At 42.5% G+C, this 21195-nt stretch overlaps 1 pseudogene; it reads right to left on the bottom strand.

Annotated features, from left to right (window-relative positions):
• Window positions 1–606: 606 nt before the first annotated feature.
• Window positions 607–21195, bottom strand: part of LOC115108583 (pre-B-cell leukemia transcription factor 1-like) — a 102373-nt pseudogene continuing 81784 nt past the window's right edge.

Below are 21195 nucleotides of genomic sequence, written 5' to 3'. Positions count from 1 at the left end.
TATCTGGAAGAGAGAGATAAGTGAGCACCCCGCCTCTCTCAGGGAACGCACATTAACCGTGCCTTGAAGGCTCCCTCTGCTATGTGTGGAGAGAAGGGAGCGGGGGAAGGGAGCGAGTGTCTGTCTGCTGGCCGTAAGCACACAGATTTTTAGAAAACTCACTTAGAAAAGGGAGAAAATGTCCCCATCGCATGCTCTCTAGCTCACCCCAGCTCTGACGCTATGTCAATAGTGAGAAACCGCCTGATGCTTTACCATGTTTTTGAAGTGTGATGTGCGATGCTATCCAGAGGTGAAGGACTGACAAGTCTGAGACGTGTAAACTTGTGTCCGACAGTAACTCATGACCCTGTTACTGAAGTCTGGAGGAGATACTACACAAAAACATCATAAAAAGACAGTTCACTTTTTTCTTGGCATGTCTTACATGTCTAAAATCAACAATCCTTGATTTGTTTCTCGGTCAACTGCCGCCCCACTACTTGGTTCTGCTATAAAGCTGAGGGATGGGGCTGGATAAATTAATTAAGGATTGTGCCTTTAATGTATGGACATCTTCATAGTATCTGTGTGACAAGGAAAATCAATGAGGACAATACAAAAGTATGCAGCAAAAGAAACAATTTATTTGGAATATGCATTACTAGTACAAAGAAAGAGACCATAAAAACTACACCTTGTTAGCTCATTTTTTCTCCACAGAAAAACGGGTTTAAATAGGAATTAAAAAGACAATAGTTTTGCGGTTTCCATTTTTATACCTTCTTTACATTTGTAGAGATCTTAAAAGTTCAAACCTGTCAAGTAAAAGGCTCCACGATTTCACTCTGAAATCTTTATAAAAAAATAAGTAACATTCAAAAACACTGCAGTACGGTATTTTATTAAAGAACAAAATACATGCAACAAAGAAAACATTTTATGTTGACAAATTTTACAGTTTCTTATTTCTTTTTATAGTAATTTTTTCCTTTTATATTCAAAAACTTAAAGCATCATTACATGACACTTTCAATAATACGGTGATATTGGACAGGCAATGTGAAAAGTAGAGTAACGTTTTTTTTAGGGGCACTGCATCACAAAAGCTATCGTTCTGCTGGCCACATGGCTAAAATGATCAACAACAAAAACCAAACATCTGGATGGAAAGGCCAGGGAGCACCACTCCAACATAGTCCACTCATAGGGTACACATGTTGTCTGTCAACTGAAAAGATATTCTGCTTCACTCATCATAGTACACATCCACGTCTTCAAAAATGATATCAAATATAAAATGTACTGTTTCTGAAAGAAGGACTATGGTGGATTCAGCTGTGTGGTATTGTAGTTACACTGTATCATGTATATCTGTTACCATGGTATATGGATTTGGTTGGACACTAACCTTTCACATCACCCTTAATTAACAGACAGTAAACATTTTAGAAGCAAGCTTGTGTGTATCTTAAAAGCAAGCTTGTGTGTCAATGCTTTAGACTGAAAGTACAAAATGAACTGTGTGTGGATTATATCTGTAATGTGAGAGGACCTCTTTCCTACTATCTGTCTGTGTCTGTCAAACATGACTTTTTCATTTAATTAAACCTTTATTTAACTAGGCAAGTCAGTAAAGAACAAATTCTTATTTACAATGACGGCCTACTGTAGCTGCTTTGTTTTAAAATGGATACTGTCCACATCTACTTATACTCTATAGAGCAATCTTTAGCAAATTCACATTATGCTAGCAAGACAATAAAATGTAACGTACTGTAAATCCTGTAACCACGCAAAATAAAAGCAAAACAATAAAGATAAAAATGATGATGCAAGTTATTCACAACATGAGGACATAAAAATATATCCCAACATCTTCTGTATCTGTCTGTGTGCTATCAGGGTTAGTCTTTTCCATGTCATATCTATAAACAAACACTAGTGTATTTTTGGTTTTGTAGTACAGCGAGAGTACCTGAACATTTCTATGAGATGAATACTTCAGATAATACACCATTATACAAAACAAACAAAGCTAAATTGGTTAAGCTGAATCTAATCTATAGAGATGAAGCTTCTGCAGTTATTTTTTGGTATCAAGGGAATGGTAGGGTGGATATGTTGAATTGCACAAGAAGGCAATGTGTAATTGTTTGTAAGCAAATACTGTAGCTACAACAAAATGAATACATCTAATATCACATTTAGGATTTTTTTTGCGTAATTTAGACTCAAGTGAAATGCTAGGAGAAAGCTGTAATATAAGAGTGAGTAGAGACCAACCTTGATAACCAAAATGTAAAAACAGAATGATATGACGGATGTTCAAACTCAGTGACAATAATAAATGGACAGAAATAAACTATTTTAAAAAACGAAACAAATTAGAACCAATAACATGAAATTATGAGGGAAAAGAGTAACTTTGAGAAAGATTTCAGAATTGTGTTTAGTTGTGTATTCCATGACTACCACCTGGTTACACAACATCAGAATGAACATTTACATTAAAACGCCTTTTTTGCACTTACACCTTACACAAGTGGTTTTGGTTACCAGCAGTATTTGGCTAGTTTGATAACACTGATGTACAGTGATAATGGTAGTGTATGTATGTATGTATGTATGTATGTATGTATGTATGTATGTATGTATGTATGTATGTATGTATGTATGTATGTATGTATGTATGTATGTATGTATGTATGTGTGTGTGTGTATGTATGTATGTATGTATGTATGTATGTATGTATGTATGTGTGTATGTGTGTGTGTGTATGTATGTATGTATGTGTGTATGTATGTATGTATGTATGTATGTATGTGTGTGTGTATGTATGTATGTATGTGTGTATGTATGTATGTATGTATGTATGTATGTATGTATGTATGTATGTATGTATGTATGTATGTATGTATGTGTGTGTGTGTGTATGTATGTATGTATGTATGTGTGTGTATGTATGTATGTATGTATGTATGTGTGTGTGTGTGTATGTATGTATGTATGTATCTTTGTATGTATGTGTGTGTGTGTGTATGTATGTATGTATGTATGTGTGTATGTACACACACCATATGTTCAAAATATGAAAATGATACAAGCATATTATTCATGTGTGTTCTCTGTACTGTGTTCTTCTCTTTGACAAATACATATGTTACCCTTCATAGGGTAATCACTGGAAGTGACTGTGCTTACAGACATTATATTGGCTTATTTTAATTGATGCTAATGTACTCACTGATTAAGTGTTCCGGATACATTTTTTAAACTGATACTCAGTCCACACTACAAACAATATGTCAAGTGCGGGAAATGCATTAGAATTCCAGTAGATAGAATCACCATGAAGTTAGATTCACCATGAAGCTAGATTCACCATGAAGCTATAAGCGTCTTGCTCTGTTTGTAGTGTGGACTGAGTATCAGTTTAAAAAATGTATCTGGAATCACCATGAAGCTGGAATCACCATGAATGCTTATGCATTGTTGACCACTCATTCAGTATGAACAGAACACACGCCATTGTTGCAGTAAAAATGTGTCATGTTTTATTTTGACCATTGTAGAAGCTCTGAAACAGAATGCCTAAAATGAGGAGGAACATTTGAATCTCAAGGTTCTCCTTTCAAATCATCCCATTGTTAGCTACTAACAAGAAATGTCATTAAGCTACGGTATGTCATTGTATGTGATGTGTGATGTGAATAGTCAGATGGATATGTATTTTTCCACAAGCACAATATCATATTATAAAAATTCCCCTCCTGTGTTGAACTTTGGCACTCTGGACAAAACAAATGTTGGGAATTAAGTAATTATATCGGGTAAAACTTGTCACAAAGGCAAAACTGTCCTCAAAACAAGCCTCGAGACAGGACAAGGGAGATTGGGAGCTACTGTCAATGTCAGTTATTACAAAGAAAAAAAACCTATGCTTTTTTAGAAGTTGTTGTTTGTTGTTATTTTCAATAGAGGTAGTGAGAAAAGCATTTCAATCTACAAGAGACGGGCAATACTGTGTATACGTGTTGTAACTATTTGCCTACTGTGTTATAAGTCAGATCACACAGAGGCAACAAGGATATCTGGTGAAGAAAACTGTACAGACAGACAGTGAATGAGGTCGTAGATAAATGGGAGAACAGAGCCCTACACAGGCTACTGACTGACTGTGTCATAGTTGGTTGTAGAGATGGGACATAAGACATGAAGAACTGTCTGTGGTGGTGATGATGGCGTTTCATCCTGTAGTCCCCACCTGTAGAGAGAGGTCTCTTGCTTTGTGACCAGTCTAGTGATACCTCCAGTTCTGAAGGGGAGCTGACTGGGGGCTGGCTGATCGAGGTGTGTCTGGATAGTGGTGGAGGGTGGAGGGATCAGTTGGACGTGTCAGAGTGAACACTTCCAGGTCCTTCTGTGGGTGATGTCACTGATGAGGGGGTGGTTGCATCCTGCCAGCCTCCGTTTGCCTGAGAGAGACCAAAGAGACAGAAGGAGAGAGGAAAGATGAGTACAGGCAAAGGACACAGGCATATACCCATAACATAGGTTTTCTCTGGCTACGCGTTAAGCGAGCAATGTGTCAAGAAGCAGTGCGGCTTGGCAGGATCGTGTTTCGGAGGACGCATGGCTCTCGACCTTTGCCTCTCCCGAGTCCGTAGCAGAGTTTCAGTGATGGGACAAGTTCAAAGATATAAAAAAGGTTTTCTATGCTTTTTTTTCTCTCTTTTCTTTCAGAGTACATATTCATTATGCAGTTCAATAAGAGTGTTATATCATCTCATCTGCAGCATTGGATGCTGTATCTGTGAAGTCCTGAGGGCACATGTAGTAACAACGGTATGAGCTTTAGTCCTAATGCTAGAACAACTCCTAAACTACTCAACCTATAATCCCCTACAGCCTCAAGACAAATCTGCATTGGAGGAACATCTAATTCACTCAAATTACAGTAAAGTAGACCTCATATTTCAGAACGAAATTGTCATAACAATTGTACTTGTTTGAAGCAACTGAAAATTCTGTAAATCACAAATATCACTATCAGATCACATACAGTGTGCTAAAATGATTATTATGAAAACATTTTGTCTTCACTTCAAAACCAATATGATTGCAATCTTGTATCACTGGGATTGATAGAAACGCCTGCCACATTTAATGACACACAATAACAGTGACAACATCTGAAAAGGACCTTAAAACAAAAGTCACAAAACAGTCCTAAGAGGAATCAATGGTAGAAAATGATGACATTGGGAGATTGAATGAAAACACAATGAAATACTTGTAGGCCATTTCCAGTCCTGGAGACGAGCTGCTAAAGAGCATTTGGGATATGAATAGCAAATTTCATGCCATCAGAAAAAAATGGAAATGGTCCTCGACAGCCTTTAATTTCAAAGCCCGTTATTTCAGGCAGAAGAAAGTCTGTAATAAAAAATGGAGCAAAATAAATGTCTTAAAATGTCTGACTTTGGTGACACTCTGTCTATTTCCTAACTGTAATTACTGCTCTAGTCTACCACAAATCACATTATGCATCTGCTCAGTCATTATCAACACAGAGAGGGGAGGCTTTTCAGCGGCAGGGTAGCCTAGTGGTTAGAGCGTTGGACTAGTAACCGAAAGGTTGCAAGTTCAAATCCCCGAGCTGACAAGATACAAATCTGTCGTTCTGCCACTGAACAGGCAGTTGACCCACTGTTCCTAGTCCGTCATTGAAAATAAGAATTTGTTCTTAACTGACCTGCCTAGTAAAATAAAGGTAAAAAAAAAAATGTGTGTCTTTCTCTCTCTTCTCCGTCTGTAAAGCTGGATGAGCACAAAGGTCATTCACTGTTTCTAAGCTGACAGCTTTGCTTTGTGAATGGGTTTGATACTGAGGTAAATCTGTCATTTTTAACACAAATACTATTGAAGTATATTGCTTCAGAGAGACAAAGGAAATAAACTACATAGTAATCGAACCCACTCCAGAATACTAAAATATATAAATAATTTATTATATCTCCCCAAATCCTATATTGAGAACGGGGAACCATATTTTATGTGCTATTTTATTATCATCCAGATAAGATGATATCCTTCTCTTATCATCCAGATAAGATGATATCCTTCTCTTATCATCCAGATAAGATGATAGATATCCTTCTCTTATCATCCAGATAAGATGATAGATATCCTTCTCTTATCATACAGAAAAGATAATATTCTTCTCTTGTTATGCAGTAAGAGGCTCTTTTAAGGCTATGCACATGTGTGGAAAATAACATATTGTAACATTTTAGGATACAGTGGAGCAAGCAGGCGCCCAAGGATAACGATATCCATGAGGTCAGAGTGCTGTCTGAGAACAGCGCTTGAAAACTTTAGTACTGCTCTCTCAGGGTTATCACAGCCTGTTCTGTGGGAGGGAGACGAGCGGAGAGCGAGCCAGGGAGGGGGATTTGAATACACTACATACATGTTTTCTTTCACAGGAGACATTTCATCTCATTATCATACGGCCATTGAGGCACGACGAGTGAGGCTTAGGGACGGGAGAGGAAGCCAGCAGCCGAGCTGCGCGGCTGTGTGTGACTGTGACCGTCCTCTCTCGTCCTCGTCGTAGCTTTCACCACAGCACGCCGCCGCAGCTTGCTGTCAGGGCCATTAGAGTGGTGGGAACATGATCTGAGCAATTCGCTTGGATTGCTGTCCTAAGTCCACACTCCGCTCTCTTGTGTCTGTCTTATCGATTTCCCCTTTTACGACACGGCTTGTCGCTGTGAATTTCCCTGCTGTTTGCAGCCGCCAGCTAACCTCCCCTTCTTCCCCTCCTCTTCCCCCACCCTCAACCAAAACACACACACTAACACACACACACACACACACACACACACACACACACACACACACACACACACACACACACACACACACACACACACACACACACACACTCTCCTTCCCAATCTCCTAAAAAATACAAATGAAATATAACATGATGGAAATATGCCCCCATGTTACGCCCCAAGTGCTTTGTCTAGGGGTTAGCAGTTTGTTTATTTTTATTTGTGTGACTACTCTGGGGTTGTTCTGATAGGATTTTAACCGGGCCTCTGGACCTGCAGTGATAATCAGGGTCAGGTGGTCGGCGGGAGCGTTGGGGGGGAGGGGCCGACCCGAGCCTCGCGTCGCAGGAGGTGTCACCTGCTTGTGCCGTCCCTGCACGGCTACATGGCCGTGAGTGGCTGCAGGTGCTGCGAGAGAGCTGATTGAACGTGACAGGCTCAGGCGGCTGTGCCGTGTGTGTGTGGCCAGCCCAACGCCGTTCTGCCGGCCAGCGCATGGCTCGTGGCATGACCGATACAGAAGCAATCAACTAGGTGACTGTGGTGGAGCTGAGACAAATCCAACTAAGTGTCATTCTGAGCCCTATGGCTTTGAAATAATTGGTAGGGAAGAGAGTTGTTTTCTACTGACATTGATGCTCTGTTGACTGTACATCTGGCTGGCTGTGAGGCCCTCACTGTATCCGCCTGTCTGACTGATAACATGGCGAAGAGTATCCACCTGAAACACAACGCAGGAACACAGACAAAGCAAGGTCAGAGCAGACAAGACCAACAGAAAGACCAGAAGGAAAGTAGTATTATAATACAGTCCAGGCAGACAAAACGCACATGAACTACATCCAGCTATTGACAAGAAAAAGCAAGATAACCGAAACATGTTATTATGTATTTAGAAGAATGTAGAAAGGATGAACTTGTGGCATATAAAAAGAGCTGCAGAGAGTATTACATTATTTTCATCACTACACTCACTGTAAACATGTTTTAGTAACAATGGTCGATAACAATACCTTGAAAACCCTATGTAGTGGTGGTATTAGGAGCCCAAAGGGATCCACACACTAGAGCAGTACTGAGATTCCTGTGGTGTCATTAAGATAGATTACAAGGCCTGTTCTTCGGGAAGTGGGTCTGGGTCTGTTTCTATAGTAGTGTCTTCTGTACTGCTTAGTTATAGGGCCCTACCTGTGACTGCACGTTGGCTCCAACCTGAGCACCTTGGTACGAGTCCCCATTGAGAGACTGCACGCTCATGAACAAGTCGCCGGAGTTTGACATGTTAAAAGAGCCAGCAGAACCTGGAAGAGGAGAGAGGGAGGGAGCACTGGAATCACAGAGCAGAGTGAAAGAGGAGCAAGCAGAGCAGGATTCAGCCACTTGGCCCCGTCCAGGGTTAGACCCGGAGAAGCACTATGCAAAGAGTTAATAGAGCTAAAGCTGGAGTTGGAATATAGAGCTAGAGTTAGAATACAGAGCTAGAGTTAGAATATAGAGCTAGAATTAAAATATAGAGCTAAAGTTAGAATATAGAGCTAGAGTTAGAATATAGAGCTAGAGTTAGAATATAGAGCTATAGTTAGAATATAGAGCTATAGTTAGAATATAGAACTAAAGTTAGAATATAGAGCTAGAGTTAGAATATAGAGCTAGAGTTAGAATATAGAACTAAAGTTGGAATATAGAGCTAGAGTTAGAATATAGAACTAAAGTTAGAATATAGAGCTAGTGTTGGAATATAGAGCTAGAGTTAGAATATAGAGCTAGAGTTAGAATATAGAACTAAAGTTAGAATATAGAGTTAGGGCTAGGGCCAAAGTGAGCAGACAGATTAGAGAGTGGCAGCATAAAGCTGAGGGAAAGGTGAGTCAAGCACCGACATCAGGGGCGAGTCAAAGGTGAGTCAAACACCGACATCAGGGGTGAGTCAAAGGCGAGTCAAGCACCGACATCAGGGGCGAGTCAAAGGTGAGCCAAGCACCGACATCAGGGGCGAGTCAAAGGTGAGTCAAGCACCAACATCAGGGGCGAGTCAAAGGTGAGTCAAACACCGACATCAGGGGCGAGTCAAAGGTGAGTCAAACACCGACATCAGGGGTGAGTCAAAGGTGAGTCAAACACCGACATCAGGGGCGAGTCAAAGGTGAGTCAAACACCGACATCAGGGGTGAGTCAAAGGTGAGTCAAACACCGACATCAGGGGTGAGTCAAAGGCGAGTCAAGCACCGACATCAGAGGCGAGTCAAGCACCAACATCAGGGGCGAGTCAAAGGTGAGTCAAACACCGACATCAGGGGCGGTTGTTGTTGTGCTTATTTGTCAATATGAAAGTAGAATGATAGTATGTTTCTACAGTCAAAATTATTAGCATCATGATATGTTATGTGTTTCTGTACAAATGTTATTCATGGTCAACAAGAATAATTAATGAATTCAATTTGTAAATGAAAATGGTAAAACAAAAATGTAATGTTCTGACAGTGTAAAAGAATAAGTATTGAGATAAAATAGGAGAAAAGCTGTGTTAATTGAAAAGAAAAACTACAGGGGCAGAAAGCATTGATATGGGGCCCAGGTATCCTACTCTTGGACAAAGCCTTTTTTATCCTTGTCTGATATAGAGAGTTTATTCAGAGCCTTCCAAATATTGTAGCCTATCTGTAAAAAGGGTAACCCATTGGTATTGTTCTTTACCTGCAGAATTTGGGGTGGAGGGCGAATTAGCCTGGCTTCCATGTGAGGATACGTTGGTCGCGTTGACTGCAGTTTTGGCAGCATACATATTGGCTTCTTCCTGGAACTTTCCAATGTTTTTCTTGTATCGGATTCTTTTGTTTCCAAACCAGTTGGAAACCTGTACAAACAATGTGCAATTGTAAATTATTTTGTTACACAAATCATTTCCCACATTTCTAATGAGCAAATTGTGAGCGTGAAATAAGAATCCGAATGAGTTCCGCAGCGTGGCCTTCCACTATCTGGCATATCATATATATGTAGTGGTGGGCCGTCAGGGCCAGCGTGGCCTTCCACTGTCTGGCATATCATATATATGTAGTGGTGGGCCGTCAGGGTCAGCGTGGCCTTCCACTGTCTGGCATATCATATATATGTAGTGGTGGGCCGTCAGGGCCAGCGTGGCCTTCCACTATCTGGCATATCATATATATGTAGTGGTGGGCCGTCAGGGTCAGCGTGGCCTTCCACTGTCTGGCATATCATATATATGTAGTGGTGGGCCGTCAGGGCCAGCGTGGCCTTCCACTATCTGGCATATCATATATATGTAGTGGTGGGCCGTCAGGGTCAGCGTGGCCTTCCACTGTCTGGCATATCATATATATGTAGTGGTGGGCAGTCAGGGCCAGCGTGGCCTTCCACTATCTGGCATATCATATATATGTAGTGGTGGGCCGTCAGGGCCAGCGTGGCCTTCCACTGTCTGGCATATCATATATATGTAGTGGTGGGCCGTCAGGGCCAGCGTGGCCTTCCACTGTCTGGCATATCATATATATGTAGAGGTGGGCCGTCAGGGCCAGCGTGGCCTTCCACTGTCTGGCATATCATATATATGTAGAGGTGGGCCGTCAGGGCCAGCGTGGCCTTCCACTGTCTGGCATATCATATATATGTAGTGGTGGGCCGTCAGGGCCAGCGTGGCCTTCCACTGTCTGGCATATCATATATGTAGAGGTGGGCCGTCAGGGCCAGCGTGGCCTTCCACTGTCTGGCATATCATATATATGTAGTGGTGGGCCGTCAGGGCCAGCGTGGCCTTCCACTGTCTGGCATATCATATATATGTAGTGGTGGGCCGTCAGGGCCAGCGTGGCCTTCCACTGTCTGGCATATCATATATATGTAGTGGTGGGCCGTCAGGGTCAGCGTGGCCTTCCACTGTCTGGCATATCATATATATGTAGTGGTGGGCCGTCAGGGCCAGCGTGGCCTTCCACTGTCTGGCATATCATATATATGTAGTGGTGGGCCGTCAGGGCCAGCGTGGCCTTCCACTGTCTGGCATATCATATATATGTAGTGGTGGGCCGTCAGGGCCAGCGTGGCCTTCCACTGTCTGGCATATCATATATATGTAGTGGTGGGCCGTCAGGGCCAGCGTGGCCTTCCACTGTCTGGCATATCATATATATACAGTGAAGGAAGACTTTTCCTGCATCCCAAATGAGCCCTGGTCAAAGGTAGTGCAGTATAAAGGGAAAAGGGTGCCATTTGGGACAGCCTTTGAGGTAGTAGTGAGTGCTCCCGCTGGCTACATAGACCAGTGCTGTGAATCCACATTAGTGGCAGAAGGGAATGATTGCCAATAACAGTCTAATTATGTCAGTATGACTGCAGCTATAATCAGAGCTCACGCTAGCACCAATCAGTCAACACCCGCTAGCTAACACCCATTACAGCTAATGGACTCCCCGATGAAGCTACCGGGATAAGCCAGCTAGCGCTAATGATAAACAACATTAAAATGAAAAAAATAATCAATCCTGTTGCAAAGTTTGAAACGAACGCAGACAGAAGGTAGGTTATTTTATTACAAACCCAGGAACACAGAGGTTGTGTCCCAAATGGTCCCCTATTCTCTATGGGCATTGGTCAAAAAGGGCTCTGGTCAAAAGCAGTGCATTATAGGGAATAGGGTGCAATTTGGGGCACAGACAAAAGCTCAACTAATCATTCAGACCCTGAAGCACGTTGTTTTCATCAAACGATGCCCAGATGCATCCTCAAAATAATTTTGCATAAACTTAATGAAACCGTTTGAGGAGATTACCCATTTCCGAATGATGGATGAAAAACACAGAACATTACTGCTGTTTACCTTGGTATTGTTAATGCAATCTTAATAATATTATCAATCATCATATTACACTATCAATGTAGTCTCTGCGATGTATCCTTTGAATTAATAAAACAATAATAAATAACCCACTACTATCTCTAGTCCTGTTCTAGGTGTAGTGTGGTGTTCCTGCAGACAGGTGGTGCTGTACTGTACCTGTGAAACTGTGATGGAGCACTTCTTGGCCAGCTCTTCCTTGGCCTCCTCACTAGGGTAGGGGTTAGACAGGTGGGAGTAGAAGTACTCATTCAGGATCTCTGTCGCCTGCTTGTTGAAGTTCCGTCTTTTCCGTCTGCAAGGAGAATGATAGAGATTGGTTAGTTAGGACCAGAAGAAACGCCATGCACAATACATACCGTTCATAGGGTCAATCTAATGCCTGCAAACATTAAATACGTAAAAGCCACTTGCGGTAAAAAGCTAAACTGGTGCACCCCATACAGTAACAATACAACTGCCATCCAATTCAATACAATACATTCAATACAGCTGCCTAAGCTGGTATGAAAGATGTTCTCAGAGGTTCACAAATAGAAATGAACACTGCCTGCAAATTCTGATAAATCCACTATAATTGAGAATTTCAATAAGCTTTTCTCTACGGCTGGCCATGCTTTCCACCAGGCTACCCCTACCCCGGTCAACTGCCCGGCACCCTACACAGCAACCCGCCTAAGCCCCCACCATTTCACCCAAATCCAGATAGCTGATGTTCTGAAAGAGCTGCAAAATCTGGACCCCTACAAATCAGTCGGGCTAGACAATCTGGACCCTCTCTTTCTAAAATGATCTGCCGAAATTGTTGCAACCCCTATTACTAGCATGTTTAACCTCTCTTTCGTATCGTCTGAGATTCCCAAAGATTGGAAAGCTGCCGCGGTCATCCCCCTCTTCAAAGAGGGTGATACTCTAGACCCAAACTGCTACAGACCTATATCTATCCTACCCTGTCTTTCTAAGGTTTTCGAAAGCCAAGTTAACAAACAGATTACCGACCATTTCGAATCCCACCATACCTTCTCCACTATGCAATCTGGTTTCAGAGCTGGTCATGGGTGCACCTCAGCCACGCTCAAGGTTCTAAATGACATCATAACCGCCATCGCTAAGAGACATTACTGTGCAGCCGTATTCATCGACCTGGCCAAGGCTTTCGACTCTGTCAATCACAACATTCTTATTGGCAGTTTCTCAAATGATTGCCTAGCCTGGTTTACCAACTACTTCTCTGATAGAGTTCAGTGTGTCAAGTCGGAGGGCCTGTTGTCCGGACCTCTGACAGTCTCTATGGGTGTGCCACAGGGTTCAATTCTCGGGCCGACTCTCTTTTCTGTATACATCAATGATGTCGCTCTTGCTGCTGGTGATTCTCTGATCCACCTCTACGCAGATGACACTATTCTGTATACTTCTGGCCCCTCCTTGGACACTGTGATAACTAACCTCCAGACGAGCTTCAATGCCATACAACTCTCCTTCCGTGGCCTCCAACTGCTCTTAAACGCAAGTAAAACTAAATGCATGCTTTTCAATCGATCACTGCCCGCACCTGCCCGCCCGTCCAGCATCACTACTCTGGATGGTTCAGACTTAGAATACGTGGACAACGACAAATACCTGGGTGTCTGGTTAGACTGTAAACTCTCCTTACAGACTCACATTAAGCACCTCCAATCCAAAATTACATCTAGAATCGGCTTCCTATTTCGCAACAAAGCATCCTTCACTCATGCTGCCAAACATACCCTCGTAAAACTGACCATCCTACCGATCCTCGACTTCGGTGATGTCATCTATAAAATAGCCTCCAACACTCTACTCAACAAACTGGATGCAGTCTATCACAGTGCCATCCGTTTAGTCACCAAAGCCCCATATACTACCCACCATTGCGACCTGTATGCTCTCGTTGATTGGCCCTCGCTTCATACTCGTCACCAAACCCACTGGCTCCAGGTCATCTACAAGTCTCTGCTAGGTAAAGCCCCGTCTTATCTCAGCTCACTGGTCACCATAGCAGCACCCACCCGTAGCACGCGCTCAAGCAGGTATATCTCACTGGTCACCCCCAAAGCCAATTCCTCCTTTGGTTGTGGTTCTCTGCTGCCCATGACTGGAACGAACTGCAAAAATCTCTGAAGCTGGAGACTCTTACCTCCCTCACTAGCTTTAAGCACCAGCTGTCAGAGCAGCTCACAGATCACTGCACCTGTACATAGCCCATCTGTAAACAGCCCATCTATCTACCTACCTCATCCCCACACTGTATTTATTTATTTATCTTGCTCTTTTGCACCCCAGTATCTCTACTTGCACATTCAATTTCTGCCGATCTACCATTCCAGTGTTTAATTGCTATATTGTAATTACTTCGCCACCATGGCCTATTTATTTCCTTAACTTACCTCATTTGCACTCACTGTATATAGACGTTTCGTTTTCTTTTGTTTTACTGTATTATTGACTATGTTTTGTTTATTCCATGTGTAACTCTGTGTTGTTGTATGTGTTGAATTGCTACGCTTTATCTTGGCCAGGTCGCAGTTGCAAATGAGAACTTGTTCTCAACTAGCCTACCTGGTTAAATAAAAGTGAAATAAAAAAATACAAAAATCCTGACAAACAACACAACACTTCCTTATTTAAAGATAGACAATGTGCTGTAAACATGACCTGTTCAGCTCACTGACTCCTCCATCTCTTTCTCCATCTCCACCCTCTATTAGGTTATGCATGTGCCACATCTCATGAGAGTTTTACATAAGCTGGGAAGGGAACCTTGTAAAATGTTTGACTCCGTGCATCGAATCAACTGACTGGTTAGAGAGATTTGTGCTGAAATCTCCACCCTGCACTCCAAAAGCCTGCATGAGAATATGTAAATGTGCACAGCATGGTGTTAGGGCAGGCTGCAGATTAATCAGTAGAGCTGAGACTGGTAGAGCAGCCCCCCCCTCTCTTGTTGACTCTCTCCCTCTGTCTCTCTCTCGCTCTCTCTCACCCTCTCACTTAAAGCCCTTCCCTTGCCTCCCTCCCTGCACCAGCACCACAGCCACAATCATTTACAAAATAATAGTTACGGATTTTTGTGAGAAGAGCAAAAGCCTAATTTAAATGTTATGCCTCTGACTCCGACTCTGAGTTAGATTTATCCTTGGAGAAATGTATGCAAATCCATAACATGCATCAAAAGAAAAAAAGGGAAACATTTAGCATTATGGAGCCTTGAGAGAGGAGAGGATTGTCAGTGTCCAAGCAGCAACCTCGTATGTGCTGGTCCAAATGGCTCCCAGAGATGTACTGTCGGTAGGCTCAAAGGCTTGGAAGAGTTTGGAAAATCAGTTGTGATGTTGTATAGAGTGGTGGTAAGCTGTAGAATAACCTGCTGTGGACATTACTTGATTTCTGTATGCTACTATAAAAGCTACGCAAGTGTCACGATCATGTGGAGAGACAGACCAAGTGAAACTTAAAACAAACCAAGAAACAAACAACGACCGTGCAGTACTGCGGTGCAACATGCACTCTCTCAAAAACAATATCCCACAAAGCAGGTGAGAACAGGGAAACCTTAAGTATGATCCCCAATTAGAGACAATGAACATCAGCTGCCTCTAATTGGGAACCATACCAAGAGTACCAACATAGAAATATATAACCTCAAACACCCCCTAGTCACGCCCTGACCAAGGGCTCTCTATGGTCAGGGCGTGACAGCAAGTCAACAAAACATTGCAGTGGTACAGTGACTTTGTATGTGGTCATTTATACAGCTGTAAGCACACACACACACACACACACACACACACACACAGAGACACACAGAGACACACACCTGGCATCAAGGAAGCGTGAGCGCAGGATCATGACGGCTTCGCAGGTGCTCTGTTTGAGCTGCATCTGGATGGAGCTGAACTTGCGGTGGATGATCCCCACCATGCGCTCGATCTCCTTGGGAGAGATGGGCCGAGTGCGACTCTGCTCCCTCAGCAGGTTCATCACATGGGTTGTGAACTCGTTACAAGCCTGCAGAGGGGGGGAAAGAGACAAACAGAGAGAAAAGGTGAACAGATAAATGGTCATTTAGTCAATTAGCAGACACTGTTATCCAGCGTGACTTCAGTTTATTCTATCTAGACAGTCACAACAAGTGAATGTTGTTGGTGAGAGTGCCCATAGCAGCCTCACCATGGTGGAGAAATACTGCATGGCTATTGTAAGACCTTGCCATATCTTTTACTGTTAGACTAAAGCCAGTGTCTGCATGCAGAGTGAAATTATACATGGTATTCTAAATGAATCAATGTCTTGCACATAGACAGAAAATAAAAATGAGATGGAAATCAAGCAGTGTTTAATGCATGCTGTTCTGAGGAAGGCTTCCACGTTGGGGAATATAAGTGGTGACATTTTTCATATTAAACAGAAGTGGCGATGGCAACTGTAAGTGTTGTCTTTTTTAAAAAGGAGACGTTGGGAACTGACAGCTGCTAGTCCCTGCTGACGAGCAGCACACCTTCTCTTCTCATCGCAGCCGAGTCGCAGCCGAGAGGCTTGAGAGATGAACAGGCCATGATGTTATACTCATCCTCCTGTGTGGCACCAGGCGTGAACCTGACATGATACTACAGTATACCTCTGTCTCTCTCCCTCTTTCGGTCCCTGTATTTTTCTCTTTCTCTCTAACTCTCTCTCCTTGTCTCTCTCATTCTCCTGCTTTTAATCGCTCTCTCCTTTCTCTCTGTCCCTGTCACTGTGCAATATGTCTGTCATTTTACACATCTCAACGATCTTTATTGACAAGAAAGCAATAGTTATAAACGCAGCAGGGATGTGAATGAAGAGAGGCAATAAACACAAAAATGACTGTACAATGAATGTAAATGACAGTGAATAGGTGGTTATGATTTGAGAGGTAAGGTGCAGAGTGGTCATGGTGTCATAAAGTGATGTATGGGGATGACAGTGAAGCCATCTGGCACAGCCCCAGATAGATTAGAGACATACAGTGCCTTCAGAAAGTATCCACGCCCCTTTTCCTCCACATTCTGTTGTGTTACAAAGTGGGATTCAATTAAATCAATTGTCATTTTTTTGTCAATGATCGACACATAATACTGTGGAAGAAAAATTATAACATTTGTCAAATAAAACCATAATATATGTTGATTAGATAAGTATCCAACCCCTGAGTCAATACATGTTAGAATCACCCTTGGCAGTGATGACAGCTGTGAGTTTTTGGGGGTAAGTCTCTAAGAGCAGACTGAACCACATTTTCTCTAGGATTTTCCCTGTGCTTAGCGCCATTCTGTTTCTTTTTTATCCCGAAAACTCCCCAGTCCTCAACTATTACAAGCATACCCATAACATGATGCAGCCACCACTACTGTATGCTGGTACTCAGTAATGTGTTGTATTGGATTTGCCCCAAACATAACATGTATTCAGGACAAAAAGTACATTTCTTTGAGACATTGCAGTATTACTTTAGTGCCTTGTTGCAAACAGGATGCATGTTTTGGAATATTTGTATTCTGTACAGGCTTCCTTATTTTCACTCTTTCAATTGGGTTAGTATTGTGGAGTAACTACAATTTTGTTGATCCATCCTCAGTTTTCTCCTATCACACCATTAAACTCTGTAACTGTTTTAAAGTCACCATTGGCCTCATGGTGAAATCCCTGAGCAGTTTCCTTCCTCTCCGGCAACTGAGTTAGGAAGGATGCCTGTATCCTTGTAGTGACTGGGTGTATTGATACACCATCCAGTGTAATTCATAACTTCACCATGTTCAAAGGGATATTCAATGTCTGCTTTTTTTTACCCATCTACCAATAGGTGCCCTTCTTTGAGAAGCAATGGAAAATCTCCCTGGTATTTGTAGTTGAGTCTGTGTTTGAAATTCACTGCTCGATTGAAGGACTGTACAGATAATTGTATGTGTGGAGTAGAGAGATGAGGTTGTCATTCAAAAATCACGTTAAACACTATTACTGCACACATGAGTCTATGCAACTTATTATGTGAAATTGTACTCCTGAACTTATTTAGGCTTGCCATAATAAAGGGGTTGAATACTTATTGACTCAAGACATTTCAGCTTTTTATTTTTTTGTAAAAATGTCAAAAAACATAAATCCACTTTGACATTATGGGGTATTGTGTGTAGGCCAGGCTGTAGGCCAGGCTGTAGGCCAGGCTGTAGGCCAGGCTGTAGGCCAGGCTGTAGGCCAGGCTGTAACACAACAAAATGTGGAAAAAGTCAAGTGGTGTGAATACTTTCACGATAACAACATTGGTTAACACACACGCAGACCTAGCACAGAAACGTATATCCTGGTTCATGTGTACAGTATGTGGGCCTTATCTGAAACAAAACGCATGCAATCATGGTTGAGGTAGTACAATGTTCTGCTTGGGATTCTACTGGAAGTATTAAAAGCTTGCAGACATTTTCTGTCCCCTAACGGCCTGTCGTATTGCATAAATTACAAATAAACTTATTGGGGGGGAAAAATGGAAAATAAATAAATAAATAAAACCCTGGTAAAGCTGTTAGCAAAGCTACTAATAAATTGTGGTAATAAATCATGAGTGAGTTATAGTATTTTCTTCTCCCTAAGCAACACTACTGCTTTACAAGACTGGGTTGCCATCCAGTTCTAATCCTGACCCTGACAGTGGGAGTCTGTTCGCTATCGCTGAGATTGCAAGGGGAGGGAAGTGTGGTATAAAGTGCTGGTTTTGAAAGCTCTGGGTTGTAAATTAAATCACAGGAGCCAAGTTCACATTGGATTCTGAATAGATTCAGTTACTACTAATCCAGCTTTATTAAAACAAGCCAGATGTGAAAAAATGTACTTGACTCAAGACATCCTGAATAAAATGTGTCTATTTGGTAAGCAACCTAACCAAAGTAAAGAATAATAATGTTAAATTAATGATATTATGACTAAAATATAGTATATCTCTTTCGTGTATGGGAGGGCAGTGGTCTGCAGTGGAGGAGTACCTTGTTTCCGTTGCCATGACTCCCTGTGTAACTCTCCCCCCTCCATCCGCCATGGGATACCATCTTAAATACAGTATATTACATATATATTACATATGGTATATTATTATATAGTACATTGTCAGCATGTAAATGTGATGGTGGCATAGTCACAGGACTGTTTCCCACACTACTCCCGACTGCTACAGCCCTGCCTATTGTATGTGGCTCCAGGGTGAAGTTTCCCCTAGGTACAGATCTAGGATCCGCTTCCCTTCCCCCAATTCTAACCTTAACGAATAGTGGGGAAAATTTCAAATTGACCCAAGATCAGCGTCTAGAGGGAACTTCACCCTACTCCACTGTATGTATGCTTCAGGATGGCAACCCTGTCTATAGACTAGACTAACATCACAACACTCTGGCTTTGCTTTTTTATATGAATGAAAATGTAAGCAGTGTCTAGGGCTATATGGAAAATACATCTGCATTTCATCTAACAGGGCATGCATTCATTCCAGCCAGCCTTCATGTTTGACTGTGTGCATGTTGGTTTGGAAAGTAGAAATAACACTATGCAGTAAAATCCACTCTGATTTATTGGCATGGTACATAATGACATGGAGGAGAAGAGAAGGAAACTGCACATCACATGGGGATTCAATGGGGATGAGAGAAAATCTGTCAAATATATCTTTAGATGGATGCCATAAATGTAGAAATTCTCCTAATTTGTTATGTAAATATCAGAAATGAAGTTGCTTTATATTGTTTCTGACTGGTGAGGTGTCATCAACATGAATGGACACGAGTCAGTGGGTACAACCCTGTTACAGTGGGGTTAGCAGGGCTTGGATGGGTTTAAAAGGATCATTAGCCTGAAGTAGTAATGTGAATGGTAGGTAGTCATAGGTTATGTGATGGGAATGATGATGGAGGAGCTGGTGTGTTCGGGTTACAGGGTTAGAGTATGTGATTATGGTAAAAGGCACCAAAGACAGTAGTTCTCTGAGGGGTGAGTGTATCCTGTCCACTCTCACCTGCTCGTATTTCTCCAGCTCTGTGTGGTAGATCTGTCTGATCTGAGAGAGCTTGGCTCTGTAGTCTGAGTGTTCCGCTGAGTTATCCGCTCCTGCCCCGCCCCCTGAGGCTGCAGCTGCAGCTGCAGCCGCTGCAGAACCACCCCCTTCTCCGGTCCAGACACGCCCTCCGCCAACAACATGTTGTCCAATCGCATGAGCTGGGCATCTGGAGGCTCCTCCTCCTGGGCGCCACGGATACTCAGCACTACAAACGACAGGAAGGGGTCAGAGGTTAGAGGTCAGTCATGCAGGTCACCAATCACAGCAGCGTAACACCGTAACAAGCTGTCGGCTGTAGCGCTCCATGCCCTGCCTGATTCCACACCTGTCACACACACACATCATGCCTAACACGCCTAACACACACCATGCCTAACACGCCTAACACACACCACGCCTAACACGCCTAACACACACCACGCCTAACACATCCTCCTCCTCTGGCCTGAAGAGCAACGGTGCAGCAGAATTGTTTTCTTTTCACCACAGTAACACCTGGTGGTGCATCCATGTGGACTGTAAAAGCCAGCAGTAATGTGTGGCAACGAGTAAAGAGCAGGCTCAGACTGAGACTACTGAAGTACAGTGTGTAGTGTAGCTTGCAGTAGAGGTACGTAGTGTAGCTGAAGTGTAGCTGGCAGTAGGACCTCGCTGTCTGGACGCTGTTCATCCAGTTGATAAATCACCTGCCTCTTTATGGCTCATCTCTCTGCCAGAACAAAGGCTACATAGCTAAAGACTCTGGCAAGACTGCAAATAATAAAACTCAATTTATATCATTTCATTAACTTAAAATGCAACTTCAATAATAAATACCAGAGCAGAGGCCAACACTGTTTGATATTCAATAAAGTATGTAATAAAACTATTTGTGATATTGGAGGAATAAATAAACCAATACTATAATTGGGGGTTATCCTCTGAGAATGAATGAGGCATCTTCTCTGAGGACTCAGATAGCATCCCAAATGGCACCCCATTCATTTTATAGTGCACTACTTTTGGTTAGGACCCATAAGGTTCTAGGGCACCGGAGGCTGCTGAGGGGAAGACGGCTCATACTAATGGTGAATGGAATGGTATCAAACAAATGGAAACCACATGTTTGATGTGTTTGATAACATTTAATGTATTCTGTTCCACCCATCACTACGAGACCGTCCCTCCAATTAAGGTACCACCAGCCGCCTGTGGAATAGGGTGCCATGTGGGACACACACTCTGTGTCGGTGACATCATTGGTATCGTAGACACCATGTGTCAGTATTGGGACACAATGAACTGTGGGTAATGGTGGTTTTGTACTTGATTTCAAGATCAGTCTGTAAATGTAACGTTGCAAACACACACTAATTGATGATCTTACAGTGGTGGTAGGTTACTATTCTTACAATACCGTAACAGTGATGTTGTGTAAGGATCTGGGCAACAG

This window comes from Oncorhynchus nerka, linkage group LG24 (genome assembly GCF_034236695.1).
Source record: "Oncorhynchus nerka isolate Pitt River linkage group LG24, Oner_Uvic_2.0, whole genome shotgun sequence".
In the NCBI taxonomy this organism is placed as follows: Eukaryota; Metazoa; Chordata; class Actinopteri; order Salmoniformes; family Salmonidae; genus Oncorhynchus; species Oncorhynchus nerka.
Note: the sequence above shows the minus strand (reverse complement) of the source record. Positions and strands in the feature narration are given on the sequence as shown.